The sequence below is a fragment of the Cetorhinus maximus genome, chromosome 12, assembly GCF_964194155.1.
Source record: "Cetorhinus maximus chromosome 12, sCetMax3.hap1.1, whole genome shotgun sequence".
NCBI lineage: Eukaryota > Metazoa > Chordata > Chondrichthyes > Lamniformes > Cetorhinidae > Cetorhinus > Cetorhinus maximus.
In genome coordinates, this window is record NC_135890.1 from 324551 (window position 1) to 345797 (window position 21247).

Below are 21247 nucleotides of genomic sequence, written 5' to 3' on the forward strand. Positions count from 1 at the left end.
CATGAGGGAAGGACAGTTAAAAGGACAATGTCACAATGGTATGTCATGTACACTGAGAAATATTAATCTTTAATTTAAATTGACTGGTCAGATATATATTCAACATCTTTAAATGGACCAAGCAAAGACACTGGGCTGAATTTCCCCCCCGTTGGGGGAGAAGTTGATGGGTGGGTGCACTTCCAATCGGTGCCCCTGATCGGAGGCGCGACACCATTTTACGTGGGTGGGCCAATTAAGGCCCACCCAGCGTGATGACCACAGGGAAGCGCAATGTGCTCCCTGTGCGGGCGGGGGGGATTCCTAAAATCGAGAGTGCGCTCTTTCACGCACTCACCTCCCTGAGGCTAAGTGCAGCCTCAGGGAGATTGGCTGTACATTAAAAAATATTAAAAATAGAAAAATAAAATTTACCTTACATGTCCCCTCATGTGATGATGTCACATGAGTTGGGACATGTTCATAATTTCCAAAAAAACTTTATTATAATTTTTAGAACCCTACATGAAACCTCATCCCTCCGGCGGATGAGGTTTGATGCTTTATCTAATTCCTGCCAGGGCTCCTGACCTGCGACCTTAAGGTTGGACAGGCAGGTCCACTAATTACTTTAATTGCTCTGTCAATGGCCTCAATTGGCCATTGACAGGTTGGCGGGCACACAGCTGTTTTTGCTGCGTCCCCACCTTCCTGAAAATTTAAATGGGGCGCGGTGACGTCGGGAGTTCCGCCCAACATCACCCCGCGTCATCCAGCGTCATTTTACGCGTCAGCGAGCGGACCCCAGCCCCCGCTCGCCTATGGTAAAATCCAGCCCACTGACTTTTTAAAAAAAAGCAGTTTCTAATTTGCATCACCGTGTGACCACATTCCATTCCATAGAGTTGAAAGATCAACACAGGCAACAGGTTAGGAGAGGTGCTGATGAGTTTCTCCTTATTTTATCAAAGGTCCCACCTTGGAAGATTGACGCACTCAAGGGTTGATTAGCTGAAGCATTAACATTCAATCACTTTATGACTGGCCCTATGGCTAAACAGGATGAAGGAGATTAGTTGCCTGTCCTGTGGGAGACACCCCTTGATATTTGGAACTTAGTCACTATCTGATGGGTAAACCTTATTAATTTTTGTCGTTAGACCATGACTTAGCAGTGAAGGCTAGTCACATAACACAGTAGCCATCTTGCCTTCTGCCAGAGATATAGAAAAAGCAAGTCTAAAGAAAGTGACATCATCTCTCCCTCTCCCTGCTATTCTTAAGTTCGGGGCCCTATCTTTGTTACATTTTGGGATACGTTACAGAGATAGAAAATTTTGATAGAAAGGAAATTCAAGTGTCATAACATTAACTTTGGAAAATGACAGATTACAGTTTAAAAGAGATGGTCTCCGGGAAAATAATGAGCTTACACCGCCGCAATCCCACTGGAATTTCAAGACCAAGAAAGGAATATTGCGATGTATATTTCTGTTTTTTTTCTGGGCTTTAACTCTTATCAATTCCACCTCCCCCACCCTGTAGCTTGGTCTGTTTTGCATTCTAATGTGTGTGCATATGGATTCTGGATTTGTTTTTACTATTTCTTACACTTTTACTTAGTGAGTTTTTAACAATAAAACTAACTCCTTACTTGTTAAATGAAGAGATCTGGCTGGCTTATTTCTTCATACAGCTTTCAATATAGTCAAGTACACACAGACTTGGAAAAAAATCACAAGTTTTTAAAAATTCAAACTCTGTTATAGCCAACCTCAGGGGTAGAATATTCCCCTCATTGGGGGGGTGTTGTGCAGGGGCCAGCACGGACCTGATCAGTGCCCCCAATCGGGTCCACGCCGCCATTTTACATGGGTGGGCCAATTAAGGCCTGCCCAGCGGGACGCACGCCCAGAAGCGCTGTGTGTTCTCTATGCAGGTGGGGAGGGGTGGATTCCCTGAGTCGGGAGTGTGCTCTTTTGTGTATGCACGTGAAAGAGCGCGGAAACCTCCCTAAGGCACAGAGCTGCCTCAGGGAGATTAGTTTCACTTTTCAAACATTGATTAAAGATAAACAAAGCATTTTAAGGACAAGTCCCCTCATGTGAAACTGTCACATGAGTTGGGACATGTCCACTAATTTTATTAAAAACTTTTAAAACAATAAAAATGTTCATGAAACCTCATCCCGCCTGTGGATGAGGTTTCATGAAAAATGCGAAGGCCGCCCGGGCTCTTCACCTGCTGCCAACCTTAAGGTTGGATGGGAAGCTCAGAACAGCACCTCATCTTCCGACTAGGCACTTTACAGCCTTCTGGGCTGAATATTGAATTCAACAACTTTAGATCTTAAACCCCCCTCCCCCCATCCCCACCCCGTTTCTTTTCCCCCCCCCCACCCGCCTTTTTTTTCAATAATTTATATAGATTCTTCTTTCCCCACCTATTTCCATTATTTTTAAATCTAAAACTAAAACCTTTAGTCTTTCCACCCCACCCCCACTAGAGCTGTACTTTGAATATCCTGTCTTGCATTCTTAATTAGCACTTTTCTCAGACAAAGACCACCACCTTCAACACCTCTTTGACCCTTTTGTCTCTGACATCTTTTGATTATCTGCTCACACCACACCCTCAATGTGTCTCTTCCCCCCCACCCACCTTAAACCAATTTATATTTCTCCCTTGTTGAAACTATGCTTCAGTTCTGTTGAAGGGCCATGAGGGCTCGAAACGTTGACTGATTTCTTCTCCGCCGATGCTGCCAGACTTGCTGAGTTTTTCCAGGTAATTCTGTTTTTATTTTGTTTTGGATTTCCAGCATCCGCAGTAGCTTTTAGCTTTTTGTTTTTAGCTCAGTTTATTAGTTTGATTGATGTGTAAATGGCCTTAATAGGCCTCTGACAGTTTGGCAGGCGCGCAGCTGACTTGGCTGCTCACCCGCCGAACTGAAAATCTAAATGATGTGCGGTGACATCACTCCGCGTCATTTTACACCTCGGCGAGTGGGCCCCACCCCCACTCTCCGAGACAAAGTTTCTGCCCCAGGAGTAGGAAAGGGGAATTAATTTACCCCTCTGGGATTGGTCGTAATAATGGAAGATGGAAGACATTAAATGACAAAAGAGCTGGCGCTGAAGAGCCAAAGAGAGTGGTAATGGTACAACTAAGGAGAGACCTTATTGGGACCAGTGTCCAGCTGAATCGACTAACTAGGGCTGTAGGGGGGGAGGAGGGGGGGGGGAGGGGGGGGGGGGGTTTAAACTAAATAGTGGGGTGGGGGGTAGGATTCTGGAAAGGGGATATATAACCTTACAAAGCAAAAGGCTAAGGCAGCATTGCAGGGCAGCTACTTAGGTAATGATACCCAGAGTGTGACAGGAAGGGACAGAGTGTACAAACATAAAAAAAAGCAGCAAATAGGGTCAAAGGAGGAAAAACTAGTAAAAAGGCAAAGTTAGTGGCTCTCTACTTGGATGCACCTAGTATTCAGAACAAAATAAATGAATTAACAGCACAAATAGAGGTTAATGGATATGATCTTATACCATTATGGAGATGTAGTTACAAGGGGATCAAAGGTGGGAACTAAATATTCAGGGGTATGTGACTTTTCGAAAGGACAGGTAGGAAGGAAAGGGTGGTGGGGTAGCTTTGTTAATATCAGATGGAATAAGTACAATAGCAAGAAATGATCTTGGATCAGGAGATGTAGAATCGATGTGGGTGGAGGTTAGAAATAACAAGGGGAAGAAGAGACTGGTGGGAGTAGCCTATAGGCCCCCTGACAGTAGCTAGACTGTAGGTCAGGGAATAAATCAGGAGATAATGAGGGCATGTAAAAAAGGCAGTTCATTAATCATGGGTGACTTTAATCTTCATGTAGATTGGGAAAATCAAACTGGCAGAGGTAGACACAAGCCAGGATTCATAGAGTGTATTTGGGACAGTTTCTTAAAACAATAGGCTGTGGATTCAACCAAGGATCAGGCTATTTTGGATCTGGTAATGTGTAATGAGGCAGGTTTAATAAGTAATCACAGAGCAAAAGATCCCTTATGAAACAGTGACCATAACATGGTAGAATTTAGCATTCAGTTTGAGAGTGAGAAACTTGGGTCAGAAACAACTTTGCTAAATTTAAATAAGGGTAATCACAAAGGAATGAGGGTAGAGTTGGCTGGAGTGGACTGGGAAAGGGGTTTTGCAGAAAAGACGGTTGATGAACAATGACAGACATTTAAGAAAACAGCTCAAGACTCACAACAAAGATGTAAGCCAGTGAGGAAGAAGGATTTGAGGAAGGGGATAAACCAACCATGGATAACCAAGGAAGTTTTCTTTAATCATTAACGGGATGTGGGCTTTGCTGGCTGGGCCAGCATTTATTGCCCATCCCTAGTTGCCCTTGAGAAGGTGGTGGTGACCTGCCTTCTGGAACCACTGCAGTCCCTGTGGTGTAGGTACACCCACTGTGCTGTTAGGAAGGGAGTTCCAGGATTTTGACCCAGCGACAGTGAAGGAACGGTGATATATTTCCAAGTCAGGATGGCGAGTGACTTGGAGGGGAACTTCCAGCTGGTGGTGTTCACATTTATCTGCTGCCCTTGTCCTTCTAGGTGGTAGTGGTCATGGGTTTGAAAGGTGCTGTCTGAGGACCCTTGATGAATTTCTGCAGCGCATTTTGTAGATGGTACACACTGCTGTTACTGTGCATTAGTGATGGAGGGAGTGAATGTTTGTGGATGTGGTGCCAATCAAGCGGGCTGCTTTGTCCTGGACAGTGTCCAGCTTTTTGAGTGTTGTGGGAGCTGCGCTCATCCAGGCAAGTGGAGAGTATTCCATCACACTCCTGAATTGTGCCTTGTAGTTGGTGGTCAAGCCTTGGGGAGTCAGGAGGTGAGTTACTCGTCGCACGATTCCTAGCCTTTGACCTGCTCTTGTAGCCATAGTATTTGTATGACTAGTCCAGTTCAGTTTCTGGTCAATGGTAACCCCGAGGATGTTGATAGTGGGGGATTCAGTGATGGAAATGCCATTGACCATCAAGGGGAGATGGTTGGATTCTTTCTTGGTGGAGATGGTCATTGCCTGACACTTGTGTGGCGCAAATGTTGCCTGCTATTGTCAGCCCAAGCCTGGATATTGTCCAGGTCTTGCTGCATTTGGACATGGACTGCTTTAGTATCTGAGGAGTCATGAATGGTGCTGAACATTGTGCAATCATCAGCGAACTTCCCCACTTCTGACCTTATGATGGAAGGAAGGTCATTGATGAAGCAGCTGAAGATGGTTGGGCCGAGGACACTACCCTGAGGAACTCCTGCAGTGATGTCCTGGAACTGAGATGACTGACCTCCAACAACTACAACCATCTTCCTTCGTGCTAGTTAAGGATAATATCAAATTGGAAGAAAAAACATTTAATGTGACAAAGGTTTGTGGTAAACCAGAGGATTGGGAACGTTTGAGAAACCAACAAAGATAACCAAGAAAATAATAAAGAGGGAGAAAATAAACGTTAAGGGTAAACTAGCAAGTAACATAAAAACAGACAGTAAGAGCTTCTTTAAATATATAAAAAGGAAGAGAGAAGCCAAAGTGAACATAGGACCCTTAGAGAATGAGGCTGGAGGAATAATAAAGGGGAGTCAGGAAATGGCAGAGGAGTTCAATAAATACTTTGCATCAGTCTTCATGACAGAAGACACTAATAGCATTCCAAAAATACTAAATAATCAAGGGACAAAAGAGGGGAGAGGAAATAAATACAATAACTATCACTAGAGAAAAAGTACTAGGGAAACTAATGGGGCTAAAGGCTGCGAAGTCCCCTGGACCTGATGGGTTGCATCCTAGGATATTAAAGGAAGTAGCTACACAAATAGTGGATGCACTGGTAGTAATCTTCCAAAAATCCTTAGATTCTGGAAAAGTCCCAGAGGATTGAAAAGCTGCCAATGTAACACCCTTATTCAAAAAGGGAGAGAGACAAAAAAACAGGTAACTATAGGCCAGTTAGGTTAACACCCTTCACTGGGAAAATGTTAGAGTTTATTATAAAGGATGTAATAGTAGAGCATTTAGAATTACATAATATAATCAAGCAGAGTCAGCATGGTTTCGTGAAGGGGAAATGATGCCTGGCAAAGTTACTAGAATTCTTTGAGGGGGTAACAAGCAAGATAGTTAAAGGGGAGCCAGTAGATGTAATATATTTGGATTTCCAAAAGGCGTTCGATGAGGTACTGCACATAAGGCTACTTAATAAGATAAGAGCCCATGGTGTGGGGGTAGTATAGAAACATAGAAAATAGGAGCAGGAGTAGGCCATTCAGCCCTTCGAGCCTGCTCTGCCATTCATCATGATCATGATTGATCATTCAACTCAATAGCCTCCTCCAGTTTTCTCCCCATATCCTTTGATCCCTTTCCCCCCAAGAGCTATATCTAACTCCTTCTTGAAAACATACAATGTTTTGGCCTCAACTACTTTCTGTGGTAGCAAATTCCACAGGCTCACCACTCTCTGGGTGAAGAAATTTCTCCTCATCTCAGTCCTAAATGGTCTACCCCGTATCCTCAGACTGTGGCCCCTGGTTCTGGACTCCCCGACCATCGGGAACATCCTTCCTGCATCTACCCTGTCTAGTTCTGTTAGAATTTTATAGGTTTCTATGAGATCCCCCTCTTTCTTCTGAACTCCAGCGAATATAATCATAACCGACTCAATCTCTCCTGATATGTCAGTCCCGCCATCCCAGAAATCAGCCTGGTAAACCTTCACTGCACTCCCTCTATAGCAAGACGGATAAGGAGTCCAAAACTGCACACTGCACACAATATTCCAGGTGTGGTCTCACCAAGGCCCTGTATAATTGTAGCAAGACATCCCTGATCCTGTACTCGAATCCTCTGGCTATGAAGGCCAACATACCATTTGCCTTCTTTACCGCCTGCTGCACCTGCATGCTTACCTTCAGCGACTGGTGTATGAGGACACCCAGGTCTTGTTGCACATTCCCCTCTCCCAATTTATAGACATTCAGATAATAATCTGCCTTCCTGTTTTTGCTACCAAAGTGGATAACCTCACATTTATCCACATTATACTGTATCTGCCATGCATTTGCCCACTCACTCAGCTTGTCCAAATCACACTGAAGCATCTCTGCATCCTCCTCACATCTCACCCTCCCACCCAGCTTTGTGTCATCTGCAAATTTGGAGATATTACATTTAATTCCCTCATCTAAATCATTAATATATATTGTGAATAGCTGGGGTCCCAGCACTGATCCCTGCGGTACCCCACTAGTCACTGCCTGCCATTCGGAAAACGACCCGTTTATTCCTACTCTTTATTTCCTGTCTGCCAACCAGTTTTCTATCCATCTCAATATACTACTCCCAATCCCGTGCGTATATTAGCATGGATAGAGGATTAGCTAACTATTTGAAGACAAAGAGTTGGGATAAGGGGGACATTTTCAGGACAGCAACCTGTAACTAGTGGAGTGCCACAGGGATCAGTGCTGGGGCCACAATTATTTACAATACATAGTAATGACTTGGATGAGGGAAATGAATATACTATCACCAATGGAAATCACAAAAATAGGTGGGAAGGCAAATGGTGAGGATGACACAAAGAATCTACAGAGGGATATCGACAGATTAAGTGAGTGGGCAAAAACTTGAAAGATGGAATCTAATGTGGAAAAATGTGAGCTTATGCATTTTGGCAGGAAGAATAGAGGAGCTGAATATTATTTAAATGGAGAAAGACTGCAGAAAGCTGCAGCACAGAGGGATTTGGGAGTCCTCGTGCATGAATCCCAAAAAGCTAACATACAAGTTCAGCAGGTAATAGGGAAGGCAAATGGAATGTTGGCCTTTATTTCAAAGGGTATGGAGTATAAAACTAGGGAAATCTTGCTAATACTTTGCAAGGCACAAGTTAGACCATACCTAGAATACTGTGAACAGTTTTGGCCCCCTTATCTAAGGAAAGATGTACTGGCATTGGAGGCAGTCCAGAGAACGTTCACTAGGTTGATCCCGGGTATGGAGGGATTTTCTTATGAGGAGATGCTGAGTAGGTTGCGCCTGTACTCATTGGAGTTTAGAAGAATGAGAGGCGAGCTTAATGAAACACATAAGATTCTTAGGGGGCTTGACAGGGTAGATGCTGAGAGGTTGTTTCCCCTTGTGGGAGAGTCTAGGATCAGAGGGCATAATCTCAGAGTAAGGGGTCACCCATTTAAAACGGAGATGAGGAGGAATTTCTTCTCTCAGAGGGTAGTGAATCTGGAGGGCTGTAGAGGCTGGGTCGATAATATTCTGGGCAGATAAGTGGCAGATGGAATTTAACCCTGAAAAGCATGAGGTGATACACTTTGGAAGGAGTAGTTTGACAAGGAAGTATTCAATGAATGGCATGACACTAGGAAGTTCTGAGGAACAAAGGGACCTTGGCGTGTGTGTCCATAGATCTCTGAAGGCGGAGAGGAATGTTAGTGGGGTGGTGAAAAAGGCATTTGGGACACTTGCCTTTATCAATTGAGGCATAGATTACAAAAGTAGGGAGGTCATGTTGGAGTTGTATAGAATCTTGGTGAGGCCACAGCTGGAGTAATGTGTGCAGTTCTGGTCGCCACATTATAGGAAGGATGTGATTGCACTGGAGTAGGTGCAGAGGAGATTCAGCAGGATGTTGCCTGGGATGAAACATTTAAGTTATGAAGAGAGGTTGGATAGACTTGGGTTGTTTTTGTTGGAGCAGAGAAGACTGAGTGGCGACCTGATCGAGGTGTACAAGATTATGAGGGACATGGACAGGGTGGATAGGGAGCAGCTGTTCCCCTTAGTTGAAGGGTCATTCACGAGGGGACACAAGTTCAAGGTGAGGGGCAGGAGGTTAAGGGGGGATGTGAGGAAAAACTTTTTTACCCAGAGGGTGGTGACGGTCTGGAATGCGCTGCCTGGGAGGGTGCTGGAGGCGGGTTGCCTCACATCCTTTAAAAAGTACCTGGATGAGCACTTGGCAATGGGCCAAATGCTGGTAAATGGGGTTAGGTAGGTAGGTCAGATGTTTCTTACGTGTCGGTGCAGACTTGCTGGGCCGAAGGGCCTCTTCTGCACTGTGATTCTGTGATAAGTATATTTAAGGCTGAGATAGACAGATTTTTAATCAGTAAGGGAATCATGGGGTATAGGGAAAAGGCAGGAAAGTGTTGTTGAGGGTTATCAGGTCAGCCATGTTCTCATTGAATGGCAGAGCAGACTCAAATAGCTGAATGGCCTACTTCTGCTCCATACCTGCTTATGGTATTATGGTAAAAGAAGCCTCAAGAGGAGGTATGACTGGCAGAGTGATGAACAGCTGCCATCCAAAAGCAAAAACAAGTGTAAGACTGAAACATACAAAGAAAAGGAAAGAAATGGGGCAGAGATTATGGTCTGAGAAAGAGAAGGGAAAGAGTTTCCCTTTCCTTATGCTCTTCTGGTTTTAAATTTCTCTCATGCTTAAATGTGAACAATTGCTGTCACAATTGAGCCCTTTCTTCCTACAAAAGCGACTATGAGATTCACACAATATTTGGTAATGTATTATTGCCTAGATATTGAATAGAGACCCTTGTTTGTGTAATTAGATCACTGAGAGTTGGCACAAATCCTCTTGTATCTCCTAGACTTTTGACAGCAGAAGAGTAAATACTTTACCATGCAATGTGATTCAGGCTATAGAATACAAACAAGGTTTATTAAAGGTAAGACATAGACAGCAGCAGAAAATCAATACAGCAGATTTCAGCATTGTGAGATTTTTAAGGAGATGTTTCCGATACATTCCAGCAAGAGGGAAACGTAGAGAAACCAAAGCCAGGGCACCTCAATGAGAAGGGAAATGGAAAATATGATGAAACATCTCCCGGTTTGGTATCATCAACAAATTTTGAAATTTTACTCTGTATTCCAATATCCAAGTCACAATGATCCTGGCACAGAACCATAGTGATCACCACTATCTACCCTCCTTAAATCTGAAAACTATGCATTTACCACAACTCACCCTTTTCTGTCCTTCAGGCGATTTTTATCCAAGCTGACATTGACCTGCCTCATTACATAAGCATCAATTTTGTTAACCAACCTTCTATGTGGTGCTTTCGTAAAATCCACATAATCCATAGCTTTCCCTTCATGATCAACCTTCTCTCTGTTACATCATCAAAATTTAATAAGACTAGTCAAACTCAATCCTCCTTTTACAATTCTGTGCTGGCTCTCCTTGATTAACTTAAACCTCTCCAAATGCCTGTTGATTTTTACCCTGATTATTGTTTCTGAAACCTTATCCAACAGTGATGTTGTACTGACTGCCTTGTACTTATCAGGGATACCTTTACTTCTTTCTGGCATAAGGGGGGCATATTTGTCACTCTCCAATTCTCTGGCACCTCCTCTGGATGTAAGGAAGATTGGAAGATTAAGGCAAGTCCTTCCGCTATCTCTACCCCCAATATCTTCAGCAAACTGGGATGCAAGCCACAAGGACAAGATGACTTATTCACATCGATAGTTCAGAAAAGTTTCACTCAACTCATCAGGACTTTTTTTTTGTTTATCTTATGCACTTTAACTTTTATCAATTCCATCTCCTCCAGCCTGTAACTTGTTCTGTTTTGCATACTAGTGTGTGTGTGCGCATGTGTATGTTGTGGGACTCTGGACGTGCTTTTACCTTTTTAATACATCTTATACTTTTATCTGAGTGAGTTTTTAACAATAAAACTAGCTCCTTGACTGTTAACTCAAGAGAACTGGCTGGTTTATTTCTTCAAACAACTTTACATATGGTCAAGTACACATTGGATTGAAAAAAGCCACAACTTTAAAAAAATTCAAGGTCTGTTCTAGCCAGCCTTATCGGCAGAATTTTACACCTCATGGGCAGGATTGTGCCCGACCAGATCCGGAATGAAATAGCAGGAGAAGACATCGGCCGAGCGTCCCAACGTCATCCTGCACGAGCGCAATCTTCAAGTCAGGTCGGATCTGCGCCCACCATCAACTAAGAGGCCAATTAAGGCCATTAAGAACCCAATTGATCCGGATTTCACCTTGTACGTGCGATTTCACACTCGTCGCTGGCGGGCAGCCGGACAGCCCACATTTTACAAAACCTCATCCAAGGGCGGGATAAAAAGGGTCAGCAGCATTGCCAGTGTGAGTAGTGAGGAGTTTAGGAGATAGTTTGCTGCTATTGCTTATTTGAACTTGACAGCTTCATCTCTGTCCTGAGCTTCATTCTTAGTATTTCCAGGCTTCGTTTCAGGACTCTTGGTGTTTCCAAGGCCCCTGGAGGATTCAGGCTGTTTGGACCTTTGCAGGTGTCAGACAGACTTCCGTTGCCCTGGTAATGGGGATTGTGGTCTCCGCTGGAGGCCCCTCCTCCTCTGAGGAGGAAGAGAGGGGCAGAAGGGAGAGGAGGCCAGGTGTCCCAATGCAGCCTCCAGGGGAGGGACCTGTGGGAGGAGAGACGCAGGCACAAGGGGCGCAGGGTCAGCAGGTAGTCCAAGGCGGAAGGGGCCTCAGAAGACGCCACTATCCTGCTGCCAGGGTTTACAGGCAGCGATGCAGCTACCTCAATATGTCTGAGGTGCAATGCCGAATGAGACTCTGTCTCTCCAGAGAGACTGTGACCTCCATTTGTCAGAGGATCAGGCCTGAGATCAGCTCCGACTGTGTGGGTGGACACCCCATGCCAGTAGCTCTGAAGGTCACAGTGGCCTCAACTTCTCTGCCTCCGGCTCTTTCCAGGGCTCAGTGGGGAATCTGTGTGGAGTCTCCCAATCAGCTGTCCACAGTGGCATCAAGCTGGTGACAGAAGCTCTGTTCAGGTGGGCACTGACCTTTATTCATTACCGTATGGACAAGACCAGCCAGGTTTAAGGGGAGGGGATGGTGTAGTAATATTATCACTAGACTAGTAATCCAGAGACTCAGGGTAATCCCACCACAGCAGATGGTGAAATTTGAATTCAATAAAAATCTGGAATTAAAAGTCTGATGATGATCGTGAAACTATTGCTGATTGTTGTAAAAACCCATCTGGAGGAAATCTGCCGTCCTTACCTGGTCTGACCTACCTGTGACTCCAGACCCACAGCAATGTGGCTGACTCTGATAAAAAATTCCCCCTAAAATGGCCTCTCAGTTGTTACCACCTTCTCAAAGGCCATAAATGCTGGCCCAACCAGCAAAGCCCACATCCCGTGAATGAACACAAATAAAGGGCCAGCGAGCCAGAGGCTTCGCGGCCATTGCTGGCTTCCCCCGTGTCCAGGGTGCTATAGACTGTACACATGTCACCATCAAGGCGCCAGCGGGTGAGCCCGGTGCCCTCGTCAACAGGTGGAGCACTGCAATACCCCCCCAGAGTGTGTGTCACTGATAGTGGTTATATGCTGCGCTTTCCACAATCTGGCACTGGCAAGGGGGGACCCACTGGAGGAAGAGGATCTTGACACAGCTCCATAGGCCACAGAGGATGAATCCAGTGGTGAATCAGAAGAGGAGCACGGTGAGGAGAATGCTGAGGATGTGGAGGCGGATCTCCGTATCCTCCAGCGAGGCAGGGACACCAGGGATGCCTTGATCCAACACTCCTTCAGCCAGGCTGCCAAAGACCTGCTACCACCTCAGGCCAGGGCTGCTGCCTCCATCCCGGTGTCTGAAATGAGCCTTTCATTTGGACCCAAAGTCAACTCAGTGCCTGTGCAATAAAGTTTAGAGTCATACACGTCCAGCATTACACACTGGCGTACCCTGCACCAATAAAATAAAAAGGTGAAGCGTACTCAGGCCATTAGGACATAAACAAAATTTATCTCATTTTGACAATCCAAACAAATTAACATAATCTTCTCTGCTCTTAATTCCCAGATCAGAAAACCTAAACAAAACATTACAGAACAGAAGATCACCCCTGAACTGTCCCTCTTGTGCTCATGGTGCCTTAAACTTACATTTACGGGTGCTACGTCATGGGTGCACCCCCTCACTGGCACCGGCATTGGGGACAGGCTGCTCACTCTGCTGTCTTGTTGGCCTTGATGACCTTGGTGGTCATCCTCTGGCCCGTGGAGACTGTGCTGGCCCCGCCTGGGAGGGAGTGGCCAGTACCATGGCTGGCATCTCCCCAGTCACCGCAGCCTCATCAGATGCCACGGTCACTGGCAGAGGGGCAGAGGAGCTGCTGCCATCATCCAGAGCGCCCTGAGAGTAAGCCGCAGAGACGACAGGCAGCTCGTGCACCAACGTGAGGTCGATCTGGACTCCCCCACTCACCATTGGTGGACAGGCACCTAGCTGGGACACTGGGTGCCTCATCCATCTCCCAGACTGATACTGACCACCTGAGGTCAGTGCCTGTGTGAGGGCTGCAGGTCTGAGCGCATCCCCAGGAACCCCTCATTCTGTCCCTGGAGCTGCCTCTCCATGAGAATCGCCACACTCTCACAATGCAGGAGGCATTGCGCTCGGCCATGAGGGTCAATGCAGTGCTCATGCTCCGCATGGACTCCTCCACAACTGAGTCCATGGCACGCAGGCCCTCGTGGATTTCTGCCAGATTCTCCCACACACCTCACTGGACATCCAGCATCTGCCGCCTGATGGACGACTCCAGGGGCTCATCATCAGCCTTCGACTCAGCCTCATCCTGGTCTCCAGCAGTCCTCTGACTGCCGGCGCCCTGGACACTCTCTGCCTCCACCTGCTCCTCAAGCGAGTGTGAAATGCCCTCACTGCTGTTCTCCAACATTCTAGCCAAGGATCTAATGCCCACCAAGGTGCTGGTATCTGCGCTGGTGCCTGGTTCAGAGAGCGGGTGTGACGCAGATGCATCTGGAGCCTGGTGGTCCTCTGGCATCAGGGGTGGTTCTTCGGGGTCCTGCAATTGAGTGTGTGCTGGCGAATCTAAGGGAGAAGAAGGACATGTCATGAGTTTAAGTCATCACACTGTCACTATGCATGCCAGGCGCCCTGGTGAGACAATGGAGATCTCAATCATGGTGCCATCATCTTTCAATGATCAATGGGGAATCCAGTTTTGAGGCTCCCAGCAATGATGAGACTACACAAGAATGTTTGCACCATCCGAAACTCTCACCTCTGTGCACTTCACTCTTTCCTTCGTCTGACACCCCAGCCTCTCTGTGGCTGGTTACCGAGGTGCGCGGTGCCTCTCCAGCTCCAAGGCCTCCTGCTCGAATCTGGTTACGATTCGGAGGTTTGGAGGGTCTTTCTGTCCGCGGCTTCTCAACGTTGTTATAGGCCGTCTTCTCCTGAAAGGACAGTGGAGCATTGACTAGTCCATTCTCTGCCTGCAGCGCCATTGCAGCCTGGCCAACCACAGATGAGGAACACCTGGCAGAGCACATCCGAGTCGAGGCCCTCGAGCCCCAAGGCACTCAGTCCAAGCAGCCAGAGCTCACCCCCTTGGCCAGCTCCGGCGTCATTGACAGTTGGCACTCAGACTCTAACACCCCTGAGCCCCACAGGGGGACGGCCAGACCTTAATACTTCACCACACTGCTCCATGCCAACACGGTACTCACCCTTCCCAAGCACAGCAGTTCATTAAACCTTTCACAGCACTGCACCCATGTGCGCCGCACAACATTGTGGCTCCTGACCTGCGCTACCATCTCCTCCCAAGCTCTTTTTGTGAGGTTGGTGGCCTCCTCCTCCCACCTCTGGGGACAAGGGTGACCCTCCTGGCAGCCACCTCCTCCAGGAGGACCGCGAGGCACTCATTCGAAAACCGGGGAGCCGAGTGCCCACCCGACCTGCCCTCCTGCCTGATGTCTTCAGCCGTACTTGAGGCCATAGCTTCGGTGTTTGCAACACAGAAGATACGTTCTTCCCTGGCAGACTTCCAGGAGCTCCCTGTGTCATTTTTAAACCAGCCACCAGGTCACCATTGGACCCGGCGGCCGACACGACCCCGCCCCTGCCCAGCCATTGGAAGGATGCGTTTCACTGTATTGGTCTCCTTATTTAAGGAAGGAAGTAAATACGTTAGAAGCAATTCAGAGAAAGTTTACTAGGCTAATACCAGGAATGGGTGGGGTGTCTTATGAGGAAAGGTTGGACAGACTAGGCTTGTATCCACTGGAGTTTGGAAGAGTAAGAGGCGACTTGATTAAAACATATAAGATCCTGAGGGGTCTTGACAGGTGGGGGTGTCTTAATTGGCTAGCCAACGTGAAATCGTGGTCAGGGACTGATCGCAAGCAGCAGCGTGTGGTCCAACCGATCCCGCCCGCCTGCCTGGGGTAAAATTCCAGCCTATGAGTGGGGAAGAGGAGTTTATCCACCTCTCCAGGCTTAGTTGTAATAGATATTGGGGGGCTTACATCGAGACTTAAAACCACAGACAACCAGTGGAATTGGAAGTAGGAGCTAAATTACGAACATACAAACATATGAATTAGGAGCAGGAGTAGGCCACTCGGCCCCTCGAGCCTGCTCCCCCATTCAATAAGATCATGGCTGACCTGAATGTAACCTCAACCCTACATTCCAGCCTACCCCCAATAACCTTTCACCCCCTTGTTAATCAAGAATCTATTCAGCTCTGCCTTAAGAATATTCAAAGACTCTGCTTCCACTGCCTTTTGAGGAAGAGAGTTCCAAAGACTCACGGCCCTCTGAGAGAAAAAAATTCTCATCTGTCTTGAATGAATGATCCCTTATTTGTAAGAAGTGACCCCTAGTTCTAGATTCTCCCACAAGGGGAATCATCCTCTCCACATTCCCCCTGTCAAGACCCCTCAGGATCTTATATGTTTTAATCAAGTCGCCTCTTACTCTTCCAAACTCCAGCGGATATAAGCCTAGTCTGTCCAACCTTTCCTCATAAGACACCCCACCCATTCCTGGTATTAGTCTAGTAAACCTTTTTATGAATTGCTTCTAACATATATACATCCTTCCTTAAATAAGGAGACTAATACTGTACACGGTTAATCTCTAGGTGATTATTTTGTTCAAACACTTCTCTAGTGGTTCACAGCATTACTAAACCAACCAAAATTACCGTAATAATTTGGGATAGTTTAAGTGCTCTATCCTTCGAAGAGTTAAAGAGTGTAACAGTTAGAGTTAGAGTTCTGCCCCAAAGCCAGGGAAGCTAAAATAGACTTATCTCTCAACTGCAATCCTATCCTTTTTCAATTAAGGAGTCCAAAACTGTATACAATACTCCAGATGTAGCCTTACCAAGGTCCTGTACAACTGGAGTAAAACTTCCCTACTTTTATATTCCATTCTCCTGCAATAAATGATAACATTCTATTTGGCTTCCTAATCACTTGTGTTCCTGCACATAAACTTTTCATGATTCATGGACGAAGGCACCCAGATCCCTCTGGGTTCTGCAATCTCTCCTCAGTTAAATAGTTTACTGCTTTTCGATTCTTCCTGCCAAAGTGGACATGTTCACATTTTCCTACATTATACTCCATCTGCCAAATCTGTGCTCACTTGTTTCATCCATCTACATCCCTTTGTAGACTCTTTTCCTCCTCTTAACAACTTACTTTCCTACCTAACTTCATGTCATTGGCAAATTGATTAGGCACTTTACAGTCTTCTGGAATTACCTTTGAGTTCAACAACGTCAGGCCATGAACTCTGTCCTCTATTTTGATGTTTTCCACCCTTCTCCCCTCCCCACTACCCCACCCCCCCCTCCCCCCCACCTTTCACGAGCCAGTCTACAAATCAGGTTTTGCTTTCAGAAAGCGCTGACCCTTGTTCTGCTATCTGACCTTTAAGAAAGAACATAAGAAATAGGAGCAGGAGTAGGCCATTCGGCCCCTCAAGCCTGCCCTGCCATTCAATAAGATGATGGCTGATCTGCCCCAGGCCTCAACTCCTCTTTCGTGCCAGCTCCTCATATCCCTCAACTCCCCAATATTTCAAAAATCTATCTACCTCCTCTTTAAATACTTTCAGTGATCTAGCCTCCACAACTCTCTGAGGTAGAGAATTCCAGACATTCACTACCCTCTGAGAGAAGAAATTCCCTTGCATCTCAGTTTTAAATGAGTGTCCCCTTATTCTGTAACTATGGCCCCTAGTTTGAGATTCCCCCACTAGTGGAAACATCTTCTCAACATCTACCCTGTCAAGCCCCCTCAGAATCCTATATGTTTCAATAAGATCACCCCTCATTCTTCTAAACTCTAATGAATAAAGGCCTAACCTGTTTAGCTGTTCTTGATAAGTCAACCCCTTCATCCCAGGGGTCAGCCTAGTGAATCTCTTTTGAACTGCCTCCAATGCCGGTATATCCTTTCTTAAATACAGGGGCCAAAACTGTACACACTGCTCAAGGTGTGGCCTCACCAACACCCTATACAGTTATAATAAGACTTCCCTATTTTTCAATTCCAACCCCCTAGCAACACAGGCCAAAATTCCATTTGCCTTCTTAATTACTTGCTGCACCTGCATGTTAACTTTTTGTGTTTCATGCACAAGAACACCAAGATCCCTCTGTGCTGCACTTTTTGGAGTCTCTCTCCATTTAAATAATAATCTGCCTTTTAATTCTTCCTACCAAAGTGCATGACCTCACACTTTCCTACATTAAACTCCATCTGCCAAGTTTTTGCCCACTCACTCAACCTATCAATATCCCCTTGCAGATTCCTTATGTCCTCATCACAACATGCCCTCCCAACTATTTTTGTATCATCAGCAAATTTGGATACATTACACTCTGCCCCCTCCTCCAAGTCATTAATGTAGAGAGTAAATAATTGAGGCCCTAGGACTGATCCTTGTGGCACTCCACTAGTTACGTCTTTCCAGCCTGAAAAAGACCCATTCATCCTGACTCTCTGTCCTTTGAGTGTTAACCAATCCTCAATCCATGCTAATACATTACCCCCAATGCTGTGAGCTCCTATCTTGTGCAATAACCTTTTATGTGGCACCTTATTGAATGCCTTCGGGAAATCCAAATACACTACATCTACTGGTTCCCCTTTATCAACTCTGCTTGTTATATCCTCAAAGAACACTAGCAAATTTGTCAGACATGATTTCTCTTTCACAAAACCATGTTGACTCTGTTTGGTTGCATTAAGCTTTTCTAAATGTCCTGCTATTTCTTCCTTAATAATGGACATTTTCCCAACGACAGATGTTAGGCTGACTGGCCTATAGTTTCCTGCTTTTCGTCAACCTCCCTTCCTGAACAGGGACATCACATTAGCGGTTTTCTAATCCACTGGGGCCTTCCCGGAATCCAGTGAGTTCTGGAATATTTCGACCAATGCCTCCACTATCTCTGCAGCCACTTCCTTTAAAACCCTTGGATGCAGGTCATCAGGTCCTGGTGACTACTCTGCCTTTAGTCCCATTAGTTTGTCAAATACTTTGTCCCTCATGATAGAGACTGTTACAAGATCTTTCCTCCCATTAGCTCCTTGCTTATCTGATATCTTTGGGATGTTTATAGTGTCCTCCACCATGAAGACCGATGCAAAATATTGGTTTAAATTATCTGCCATTTCCCTGTTCCCCATTATCAATTCTCCAGTCACATCCTCCAAGGGTCCCACGCTCACTTTAGTCACTCTCTCCTTTTATATACTTGTAGAAGCTCTTGCTGTTTGTTTTTATATTTCTTGCCAATTTACTTTCATAATCAATTTTCTCCCTTTTTATTAGTTTTTCAGTCATCCACTGCTGGTTCCTAAAAAATTCCCAATCCTCTGATTTACCACTAGTTTTTCGCTGCTTTCTATGCATTAGTTCTTGACTGGATAATCTCCTTGACCACCTTTGTTAACCACGGGTGGCTCATCCTTTTCATCAAGTGCTTCTTTTTGACCGGGATAAATTTTTGCTGAGCTTTATGAAATATTTGCTTAAATGTCTTAAATGCCACTATTAACAAAAGCCTTAGTCTTTAACACTATCATTACCAGTCCTTGTGTCTTGTGTCCATGACATCTTTGTCTTTTAATCTCTCCTGAGTGTCAATCCTTCCCTGACCTTCATTTCTGCTCCACCCCTTTTCTTCAACAGTGTAAATCCCATCATATTTCTACCTCTCTTCAGCTCTGAGAAAGAGTTGTACAGGCTTGAAATGTTAAATCTGTTTCTCTCTCCACAGATGCTGCTAGGCCTGCTATTTCTCTCTGTGTGTTTGTTCATGACACTTCACTCAGTTTTGACCTTGTAGGGTAATGTTGGGTCTGAGTTTATATTGCAATGAACGGAGTTGAGTCTTTAACCTTCTGCCCATCAGCAGTTCTACTGGCAAGAAGCCATTCTTAATGGTATCGCCCTGTAATTGAATTAGGAAAACTCTAGCTCTTTATCAGCAACAATGTGATGGCTTTTGCACAGGAGGTTTTAACAAGAGTGAGTGGAAAGAGGACCTGGCAGCAGTCAGCAGAACCTAGAAGAGCTATCCAATCCAGTCCAGTCCAGTCCAGTACAGCCCAATCCAGTCCAGTGCAGCCCAATCCAGTCCAGTCCAGTCCAGTACAGCCCAATCCAGTCCAGTACAGCCCAATCCAGTCCAGTCCAGTCCAGTACAGCCCAATCCAGTCCAGTACAGCCCAATCCAGTCCAGTACAGCCCAATCCAGTCCAGTCCAGTCCAGTACAGCCCAATCCAGTCCAGTACAGCCCAATCCAGTCCAGTACAGCCCAATCCAGTCCAGTCCAGTCCAGTCCGGTGTAGTCCAGTCCAGTACAGCCCAATCCAGACCAGTACAGCCCAGTCCAGTCCAGTGCAGTCCAATCCAGTCAAGTCAAGTCAAGTCCAGTCCAGTCCAGTCCAGTCCAGTCCAGTCCAGTACAGCCCAATCCAGACCAGTACAGCCCAGTCCAGTCCAGTCCAGTGCAGTCCAATCCAGTCAAGTCAAGTCCAGTCCAGTCCAGTCCAGTCCAGTGCAGTCCAATCCAGTCCAGTCCAGTGCAGTCCAATCCAGTCAAGTCAAGTCCAGTCCAGTCCAGTGCAGTCCAATCCAGTCAAGTCCAGTCCAGTCCAGTTCAGTCCAGTCCAGTGCAGCCCAATCCAGTCCAGTCAAGTCCAGTCCAGTCCAGTCCAGTCCAGTTCAGTCCAGTCCAGTGCAGCCCAATCCAGTCCAGTCCAGTCAAGTCCAGTCCGTTCCATTGCTCCAGAGTGAAGGCGCCATGTTCTCAGAGAAATCAAAGTGTGACATCACAACAAAACATAAAAGTTATTGGTTGGTGAATATTTTGCTAGTTTATCTTCAAAACTCATGTAATTTATCAGTGGTTGTGGTAAGGTTTTATTAGTTGTAGTAAGGTTTATTAGCGGTAGTAAAGGCTATTGGGAGTAGCAGCTTTAATTAATTATAAATTAATTAAGAATTAATTAATTAACACATACAGCAGAAGCTTGCCCTTGTTGGGTGGGCTTGGTGGTCAGGAAGCCGACCACTGCCCGCGATTGAGGCCGGAAGGCGATTTCACGCTGACCGGCCAATTCCGCTGCCTGTGCGGGCGGGAGAGGAGGGCGAGTGCGCACTTGATAATCTCCATGAGGCACAAAGCTGCCTCAGGGAGATGAAGGGTTTTTTAAAAAATAAAGAAATTAAAATGTTATAAAACATGTCCCCTCGTTTGTGACTCTGTCACATGTGCAGGTACATTTCATTAAAAAAATCTAAAAATGTTTATTTTATTTTTATTTGCCTTAGGAAATCTCATCCCATCCGTAAGGTTGGATGGGCAGTGAAAAATTTATTTTACCTACCTTGTTAATGGCCTTAACAGGCCTTTTCATTGTTGGCAGCTGTGCTGCCGACTCCAGCACATGCCCACCAACCGAAATATCACGTGACTGCGCATTGACGTCGGGACGCTCGCTCGTGTTATTTTACGTTTGAGCGTCGGGCACATGCCCACCGATTCAGTGGAAAATTCGGCCCATAATAAAGATGACAAGTGACATGCTGCAACTGCAGAATGTGGGAGTTGATGAACACCAGGGTGATCCAGGACAAACACATCTGGGCAGAAAGTGTCTGCGGCTGGAGCAGTTTTGAGTTCGAGGCCGAGCTGCAGACACTGCGATGCATAAGGGAGGCCAATAGCTATCTGGACATTTAGTACCAGGAGGCAGTCACGTTCCTCAGAATAGGATCTTCTGATTTGGTCAGTGGTCAGGGACATGAAGTTGTGACTGCGAGTCAGGCAGGTAT

The 21247-nt window shown here is 45.9% G+C and overlaps 1 protein-coding gene across 1 annotated transcript in view; it reads right to left on the minus strand.

The window, feature by feature from the left end:
- Positions 1–21247, minus strand: part of pcloa (piccolo presynaptic cytomatrix protein a) — a 755467-nt gene that overhangs the window by 296134 nt on the left and 438086 nt on the right. The window lies entirely within an intron of this gene.